The sequence below is a fragment of the Scylla paramamosain genome, chromosome 2 (genome assembly GCF_035594125.1).
Source record: "Scylla paramamosain isolate STU-SP2022 chromosome 2, ASM3559412v1, whole genome shotgun sequence".
In the NCBI taxonomy this organism is placed as follows: Eukaryota; Metazoa; Arthropoda; class Malacostraca; order Decapoda; family Portunidae; genus Scylla; species Scylla paramamosain.
In genome coordinates, this window is record NC_087152.1 from 34,381,817 (window position 1) to 34,391,816 (window position 10,000).

A 10,000-nucleotide genomic window follows, 5' to 3' on the forward strand; every position below is an offset into this window, starting at 1 on the left:
TTGGGTGGCGAGTACTGCTGGCCCAGGTCTGTGAGGATAAGGTCGAGGATGGCTTGCTGGTGGGTGGGGAAGTCCACGACCTGGGTGAGGTGTAGCTGGTGTAGGATATCGTTGATATCTAATCTGTTAAAGTCCCCACAGATGACCAGCTTGGCAGCAGGGATACCTCACCCTCAGGGCATCAGCAGTGTTGATGATGTGAGCGGTGCGCAACTGTGCAGTGGCGGCTCGTGGGGGGTGGTACACGACGCAGACTATGATGGAGGCCGTGTTGTTGGGATGGGAGGGGGGCGTGACTCTCACCCACAGGGCCTCCACACCGGGCAGGAATATCGACAGGGAGGTGTGAGGGGCTGAGGGCAGAGCGGCAGAAGACGGCCACTCCCCCCCCCCCCTGCGCCCTGACCTGAGGTGATAGTAGAGCTGGTAGTCCTGCATCGTGCACACCTCAGGAACAATCTGCCACGCCTCAGTAACCGCCACAATGTCCGCACAAGTAGATCTCACCGTCACAATCACTTCGTCCATCTTGTTGGCCAGAGACGTTGCATTAAATAAGAGGAGTGAGGGAAGACTATACCACGTTCTCGGCACCTCAAAGTGTTTGTATTCCCTCTTCTCCACCCTGCGGTCGTCTCTGGCACTGGAGGTCACTACCTTGATGGGACGCACCACACTTTTGCCTCCTCTCGATGCACGGTTTCGAAATAGTTTTAAGGACTTAAGGCACTGTATCACGTTGGGGTGGCGGGTACCCAGATCCTCGTCTACGACGCAGGAGGTAATTGCGTTCGTATGTTTGCACTGAAGCACTCATTTTTCTTTATGTATCACACGCATTCGCTACAAGTGTTCACAAAAACAACAATCCCACCAGATCGAGCCTCAAACTAAACGCTAAAAGTTGAAAACAGAAAAGTAAAAAAACAAAACAAACTGAGGTCACTATCACTAGGGGGCGGGGAAGGCCAACAAGTTGGCCGAGGCTGCTCGAGAGCGCCAAGGTCACACGTCCTGCCCGTATGAGGTCAAGACGGTGTGTGTGTGTGTGTGTGTGTGTGTGTGTGTGTGTGTGTGTGTGTGTGTGTGTGTGTGTGTGTGTGTGTGTGTGTGTGTGTGTGTGTGTGTGTGTGTGTGTGTGCGCGTGTGTGTGCGCGTGTGTGTGCGTGTGTGTGTGTGTGTGTGTGTGTGTGTGTGTGTGTGTGTGTGTGTGTGTGTGTGTGTGTGTGTGTGTGTGTTCTTGTGTCATTCGCCTTCGTTCGTCAGCAGGTCTCACCTACGGGAAGAGCTCAGAGCTCATGCTACTCCCTCTTTGGGTACGACTGAGACCACTGACACTACACTGGAACATGAGGTCTTTACCGTGCGACTTACATTCCATACGTGTTTGCTGCTGGCTACATATAAACGGACTCGCCTTTTGTCCTCATCGCGCACACGACTAGACAAAACTCAAGTCTTCTCTGTTGTCAGTCTCCGTCAGTTTTTCTCATTCCCCCAAAGCTACTAACTCTGCACAGGGGCATTATTCGTCCATGTATGGAGTATGCTTCACATGCAAGGGAGGTTTCCATTACCCACAAATAATAAAATCATTGTATTAGAGTGAAAAAAAAAAAAAATTCTTACTGCTTTCACTCTTCATATCTGAGGAAAAAAAAAGGAAGAAAACAAAAAGGAAGAGAAGTAGGAGGAAAATGGGGAGTGGGAGGGGAAGGAAGGAAATTGCCTCCAAGCTTCGTAAACAAAGACAAATTTCACTTTCGTCTTTCTGTTTAACACCCTCGAGGTAAGGAGGTAACGTACACACAGGTACGTTTACACGAGAGCGCGCGCGTGCACACACACACACACACACACACACACACACACACACACACACACACACACACACACACACACACACACACACACACACACACACACACACACACACGATAATGAATCCAAGAGTTGACTTTCTTCTCAGAATGAGATGTATTTTGTATTTTTCATATCTTTTCAAAAACTACCAGACATAATCCACAGAGAATCTCTCTCTCTCTCTCTCTCTCTCTCTCTCTCTCTCTCTCTCTCTCTCTCTCTCTCTCTCTCTCTCTCTCTCTCTCTCTCTCTCTCTCTCTCTCTCTCTCTCTCTCTCTCTCTCTATATATATATATATATATATATATATATATATATATATATATATATATATATATATATATATATATATATATATATATATATTTTTTTTTTTGCCAGATTCCTTAAACACGCAAAAAATAAAACACCATCATAATCAATACAGGCAACAAGACCAACACCAAGAGTAACAACAACAACAACAACAACAACAACAATAATTATATCATTACTACTATTGTTCCTACTATTTCTGCTCCTACTACTACTACTACTACTACTAATAATAATAATAATAATAATAATAATAATAATAATAATAATAATATTAATAATATAATAATAACAATAATAACAATAATAATAATAATAATAATAATAATAATAATAATAATAATAATAATAATAATAATAATACAATAACAACAACAACTACTACTAAAGCTGCTGCTGTTGTTCCTGTTGCTGTTTTTGCTACTGCTGCTGCTGCTGCTACTGCTACTACTACTACTACTACTACTACTACTACTACTACTACTACTACTATTACTAAAGGTTACGGCACACGGGATAGATGGGAAGGTGTTAGGCTGGATAGGGTCATGGCTTAGTGGCAGGGCGACAAAGAGTTGTAATAAACGGCTCGAGATCCGAGTGGGGTCATGTAATTATTGGGGTGCCACAGGGATCAGTGTTAGGGCCAGTGTTATTTCTAATATAAATCAATGACTTGGATAGTGGAATTAGTAGTGATGTTAGTAAATTTGCGGATGACACAAAGATAGGTAGATTAATTAGGTCAGAATCGGATGCCATCGCCTTGCAGGCAGATTTAGATAGAATGAATGAATGGAGGGATAGATGGGCAAATGCAATTTAATATCAATAAATGCAAAGTACTTAGCGTAGGTAGAGGAAACCCACACAGTAGGTACACATTAAACAACCAAACTCTGGTAGGTACAGGGTACGAGAAAGATTTAGGAGTTATAGTTAGCTCTGAACTCCGGCTAGGAAACAATGCACAGAAGCCAGAAACAGAGCAAATAGGGTACTAGGATTCATTTTTAGGAGTGTTAAAAGTAGAAGACCGGAAGTAATATTAAAGTTATACTTGGCACTGGTCAGACCTCATCTAGACTACGCTGTGCAGTTCTGGTCCACACATTACAGGAAAGATATAGGTCTATTAGGAATCAGTAAAGAGGAGAATGACTAAAAGGATACAGGGGATGAGGAGTATTCCTTACGAGGCGAGACTGAAGTTGTTAAATTTACATTCTTTAGAAAGACGCAGGTTAAGAGGGGACCTGATAGAAGTCCTTAAGTGATATAAGTGTTATAACAAGGGGGATGTAAGCAAAATTCTTAGGATCAGCAACCAGGGTAGAACAAGAAATAACGGGTTCAAGCCTGAAAAATTTAGGTTTAGGAAGGAGATAGGAAAAAATTGGTTCTCAAATAGAGTGATAGATGAGTGGAACGGACTCAGTAGTCATGTTGTTAGTGCTAGGACACTAGAGAGCTTTAAGAGAAGATTAGACAGGTTTATGGATGGGGATAATAGATAGAAATAGGTAGGTATATTTCATACAGGGACTACCACGTGTAAACCTGGTCGCTTCTTGCAGCTTCCCTTATTTCTTATGTTCTTATGTACTACTACTACTACTACTACTACTACTACTACTATCAATTCTAATAAGACAGCATGTTAAATGCCGTGTTGATAATAAAGGCGATAAAACTGACAATAAAACAAAATAATAGTACAACAGGAATAAAGAAAATAAACAGTTCAAAAGTTTACTTCATTATAAAGATACATCAGTCCTCTGAATGAGCTGATTTTTTTCTGCATTTCTTTTGTTTCTTTATTTGGCAATCAGGCAGTCAGTCAGAGAAAATCAATCAATCAGTCAGATATTCAATCACTCAGTCAGTCAGTCTGTCCGTCTGCATGTCAGTCAATCAGTCAGTTTGTCTGTGTCTGCCTGTCTGTCTGTATCTCAGTCACTAAGTCAATCAATCAGTTCGTGAGTTAATAATTTAGTCAGTCAGTCGCTCAATCAGTGAGTCAATTTGTTAGTTATTCAGTTTAGTTAGTAAATTAATCTGTTTATTTCTTTTTAATTATTTATTCAATGAAGTTTGTTTTAGTCAATTGGTTTGAGTTAATCAGTATAATAATTTCTGTCAGCTAGCTTGTCGGTCTGTCTGTCTATCTGTTTGTCTATTTGTCTGTCTTCCTGACTGTACGTATGTCCAAGGCTGTCCGTCCGTCTGTCTGTCTATCTGTCTATCTGTCTACGAAGAAATTGGCGGCGGTGATGGTGGTGGTTTTGGGTTAGCAGGAGGAAGACTGATAAACACCAGGCACATTTCCTCCCAGCATAGTTTGCAATCGCTAAACATCCTTGAGGCGAGGAATGTAGCACACGCGGGACCCTCCAACACGTGAAAACCCTTGATTATAAACACGCTCCATACTTCTAACCGGTGGCGGTGGGTGATGGTGGTGGTGGCAGTAGTTTGAGGAATCTGTCTCTATCTATTCGTCCGTGTGGCTCTGTCCATCTGTCCTGTCCTGTCTGTCTGTCTCGCTGGCTGTCTGTCTGGATGGCTCTCTCTCTCTCTCTCTCCCTCTCCTCTCTCTCTCTCTCTCTCTCCTCTCTCTCTCTCTCTCTCTCTCCTCTCCTCTCTCTCTCTCTCTCTCTCTCTCTCTCTCTCCTCCAACCCCATACACATAAACAATTGGGGTTATTTTTCTCAAACATGTAAACACAAAAGCATGCTCAACACGCGCCCTGATTTAGTATTCAAGGCCAAGGTATTGCATGCTTCAGTGTTTTTGTTTAAAATGCACTATTTTCTGCAGCAAAATGTTTGTTGCAAACATAATAATGAAGCCTGTAATCAATATTGTGTGAAATAGTCCGGTTACCTCCTAAAATCTTGTTTTAAAGAGTGGGGTAGAAAGAAAATGCTGGGGAAGCGTGCATAAAGTACAGAAACTTTGCAACAAGTTAGTAAAGTTATGTGGTAAAACTGTTTTCTTTTACTTTATGTGAAATAAGAATTAAAAAACATGACAGCGTCACCACTTTACGAGACTGTCATTTTTTATCCTGAACTGTGGTGAGAGCCTGACTGGCACACACCTCATCAGAAAATTTTTAAAAGTTTATTAACCATATTCTAAGTTATGAACTATATTAAAATGCCGTAACTTTTGACAAAAGTTAATCGATATAAAAAACACCACCTCAAAGTCAGAAATACTCAACGGTGTCATTGCCATTAGTGACAGGTTTTTAAAGATCCCTCATTCACTGCCTATTACAGACACTTCGTCATTATGACTTCTATAAATTTTTACTATCACAACTACCATTAAAACTTCCTTTACCACAACTTCCACCACCAACACCACCACCACCACCACCACCACTGCCACACACCATGAAGCCCTTCCTGACATTGCATACCGTTAAAAGTCCTTCTACGAGTACATGGCCCTGTCCTAAGTTTTTATCTTTTCTACCACCTTATCATCTGAATCTCTCATCCACGACGCCCTCACCTCGCTAAACAACCAATGCTAAAGAAAACACAGCAGCAAACATTAAGGACAAACATCAACGTCATGACCCAAAAAAAAAAGGCTCCAAGACAACATCAAAAGGCAGCACTCACGACCAGAGCGTCTCCGGGGCACCCATTTCTTACCATACACGTTACGAAAACTCCCCGCCAGCACGGACAGAAATGGTTCCCGCGTGACACAAACACCCGTGACAAAAAAGTTAAAGAAAACCCTCGAAGGACGAACCCAAATGTACTAAAGCGAACATGTCCTTCCGCTCCCGTTCTCCGCGGTATACTGTCCAAATAATTTCCGGCCAGTGTTCTTTCTTACTCCTCTTCATCTCCACTATTGCCATCTCAAGCTACTCTGAACCCTATCCTCTTACTTAAGGATGTTTATTCCTGTCCTCTTTCCCACTTCTCCCTCATATTCCCAAGCAACTTTAATTCTCTCTCTTTCTCTCTCTCTCTCTCTCTCTCTCTCTCTCTCTCTCTCTCTCTCTCTCTCTCTCTCTCTCTCTCTCTCTGCCTTCTCCAGCTGTGTATCTCTCTACTTCTGAAAGTGTCGTGTTTACCTCCTCCTTTACCCTCCTACTTCTACTTCACCCACTCCTCCTCCTCCTCCTCCTCATCACCATCATCATCTTTATCCTCCTCCTCCTCCTCCTCCTCATTCATTCTATTTCTAACATATTATTTTCCTTTTTTTTCTTGTTTCTCTTCTTTCTTTCCACCTTTGCCATCTTCCTCTATATTTTCAACCTTACTTCACCACCTCTGAGAATCTCCTATTCTCTCCCTCCTCTTCATCCTCCTATTTTTAAGCAATACAGCCTCACTCTCTCCATCTCTGCCATCCCCAGCTACGTTGAAAAGTACCCTCTCACCTATGAAAGTCTCCTTCACCTGCTCTCTCTCTCTCTCTCTCTCTCTCTCTCTCTCTCTCTCTCTCTCTCTCTCTCTCTCTCTCTCTCTCTCTCTCTCTCTACTTCTCCCCAACTGTTTTCTTTCTTTTTTTTTTACTATTATCCTCTTTCTCTCCGTCTTTGTCACCTCCAGATACGTTGAACCCTACCTTGGTTCCACGGAAAGTCTCTCTTGCCTTCCCTCTTTCTCCCTTCTCCCTCTCTGCCTTTCTTCCTCCTATTGGCTCAAGGCACAAAACTCCCAACCAATAACTGGCTCTGCTTCACAATAGTTTACCCTCAAAAGGTGGTGTTATTTTTAGTATTATTTTGGTAGTATTTCCAACGCCCTGGTGTGTCTAATAAGTGAAGAGCTCAGGACCACTTTTTGTCAGGTTTTGGTGCATGCTCGTAAAGCGTTTATGTCGCCCTATAAAAGACCCCTTGAGCCTCTAAGAGATTCCCGGTGTTTTCTTACGACTTTTTAAATGTTTAATAAGAATGTCATGAGGTTGTTGTTCGGTGTTTTTTTTTTTTTTTTTTTTCAGGAAAGATGTCTGAAGAAAAGTTTTGTTAGGTGGTTCTGAGACGCAATTTACGAAACAAGTTAATAACTAGAAAATATATACAATAATAAACACACACACAAAAAAAGCGTGTGACGAGAAGGAAAAAAAGTCAGAATATGAATATGAATAAGAATGAAGGTGGAGAGGAAACAATAAATAAAAATCAAAATATGAATAAAAGAATTGTAACAAAAAATAACTAGAAGCAAGATCAGAGTATAAAAAAATGGCACTTTTCAAAACATGTAATGGATGATTGCACACGTGCTGGGATGGAACTGAAATGTTTCAGAGTAAAAAATTAAATAAATAGACAAATAAATAAAAACAGACTGACGGAATTCACTGCAACAAAACAAAACAAAATAAAAAAAAAGAATGAAAAGAAAACACGAACATAAATTAAGGTTCTCAGCTCTCACAGGCATAGAGAGTTTCACATTTAATATTTCTTTTTTTGGGGGAAATGATGATATTAATGATGATGAAAAATAATAATAATAACAATAATAATAATAATAATAATAATAATAATAATAATAATAATAATAATAATAATAATAATAATAATAATAATGTTATAGCAGCAACAACAACAACAACAACAACAACAACAACAACAACAACAACAACAACAACAACAACGACGACAACAACAACAACACCAAAAACAAACAACCTTCCCCTCGAATACCTTCTTATTAAATACGAAAAAAAAAAAAAACTATCAAATTTCAAACTACCCAAAAATTCCACAAAGTCTTTCCTAGCAACAACAATTACCATCCTTGATTCTCACTCCTCCTCGTCACTACACCACGTCCGGAGCAATCAGGTTTAACAAAGGTGCCCAATATATCATTGTTCCTGTCTAGACAATGATAGATAAAAGGCAAGACAGAGCAAAATTTATTACTGTTATCCACCATCGTACGTACATGTCAGAGATTTAATAAAAACTATTTGAACACTGATATACCTGCATTTGACAAGGTTCTCTCTCTCTCTCTCTCTCTCTCTCTCTCTCTCTCTCTCTCTCTCGTCTCTCTCTCTCTCTCTCTCTCTCTCTCTCTCTCTCTCTCGTCGCCGCCTTTCATTACACATTCACAACCTTATGCTTTCTTTCCTCTCCTGCCCCCTCTCATCTACTCACCCCACTTTCCCTCTCACCTACTTCCTCCCTCTCTCCCTTCCTCTCACCCCTTCTGTCATATCCAACCTCTCCCTTTACTAAACCTCCACTTTTTCTCCACCTCTTCTCCTCTCACCATCATGCCTCCTTCCCTCTAACCTTCCAACTCCACCTCATTACCATCACCATCCGCTATGCCACAGCCCAACATTTCTTCACTATATTATCATGCAACTACCAGCAAGGTCACCACCCCACACGAGTATAACTTCTACTTTCTACTTTCTACCTTTACATCCTTCTCCACGTCATGTTCTTTACTCCCCACACTAAACTATACTTTCCTCCAACACGCGGCTGCTACCACTGCCCATCATCAACGCTCTTCTCTACACCATAATGGTAGTACAACCTCCACAGTGCTATCATTATCACATACACTATATAACAACAACCACCTACCTCTACCCTCATCATCACCACCATCCCCACATCCACAATCATGACTTATTCTCATCTGTAATACCCACAACGCCTCGTCTCATTTCATTATAGTACCACACCCACAGCCATTTCCGTCCTCTGCATTCCCATGGCCACACACAGAAAGGCAATTTGTGACTCTCGATAAATTCACTGGATTATAAATGGCCATTGTCCCTCTACGCCCACGCACAGAGCACGTACAAATAATTAGATGGAAGTGGCTCGCTACAAAAAATACGATGACGCAGGGGAGGAAAAGGGTCCCAGGATTCGAAGTCATTCCGCCCACTGAATCGTTTTTTTTTTTCTTTTTTTTTTTTTTCTCCTGACCTTGTATTGTATGTCGATAAATGTGCAGCGGGAAATGTGGAGTATTGAGGGTGTTGGTAAGGGTAAAGAGAGTGACTGCCTCCCCTACATCCATCCCCCTTCTGTCCATTCATTAAAGTTTCCGATGTGGTGTTGAAGAACCGAGGTATTTTTATGAACACACGCACAACCACTGGCATGCACGGATATATTACGCACATATGAGAACGCACGCACAAACACACACACACACACACACAATTACAAATAACTATAAACAAACTTACAAAAGAGTCACAACATTCTCACCGAAAACAATGTAACATAAACGTATAAAATAAAAATAATTTTCTAAGGCATGAAATTAACTTGAAGCTAAAAAGGAGTTAAGATCTGACCTTTCAAGAATATTAAGAGTAACAAGGGTGATATTAGAAATACTGGGAACCTGTTGACGTCAGTAATAGTGGTAGCAGCAGCAGCAGCAGCAGCAGCAGCAGCAGTAGTAGTAGTAGTAGTAGTGGTGGTAGTAGTAGTAGTACAACAACAACAACAACAACAACAACAACAATAACAACAACAACAACAACAACATCAATAACAACCACAACAACACAACAACAACAACAACAACAACAATAATAATAATAATACCACTCAAATAATATACAAATAAAACAATAACAAAAAAAATATTACTATAGCTACAATGTCGATAGTTAAGAGCAATTATACTTTACACAATAATGGTAATCACACCAGCACACACAAATTCGAGAGAGAGAGAGAGAGAGAGAGAGAGAGAGAGAGAGAGAGAGAGAGAGAGAGAGAGAGAGAGAGAGAGAGAGAGAGAGAGAGAGAGAGAGAGAGAGAGAGAGAGAGAGAAC

The 10,000-nt window shown here is 41.0% G+C and overlaps 2 long non-coding RNA genes across 2 annotated transcripts in view; one reads left to right on the forward strand and one right to left on the reverse strand.

Moving 5' to 3' along the window:
* Nucleotides 1-10,000, forward strand: part of LOC135113914 (uncharacterized) — an 85,404-nt gene that overhangs the window by 71,181 nt on the left and 4,223 nt on the right. The window lies entirely within an intron of this gene.
* Nucleotides 1-10,000, reverse strand: part of LOC135113923 (uncharacterized) — a 175,537-nt gene that overhangs the window by 29,723 nt on the left and 135,814 nt on the right. The window lies entirely within an intron of this gene.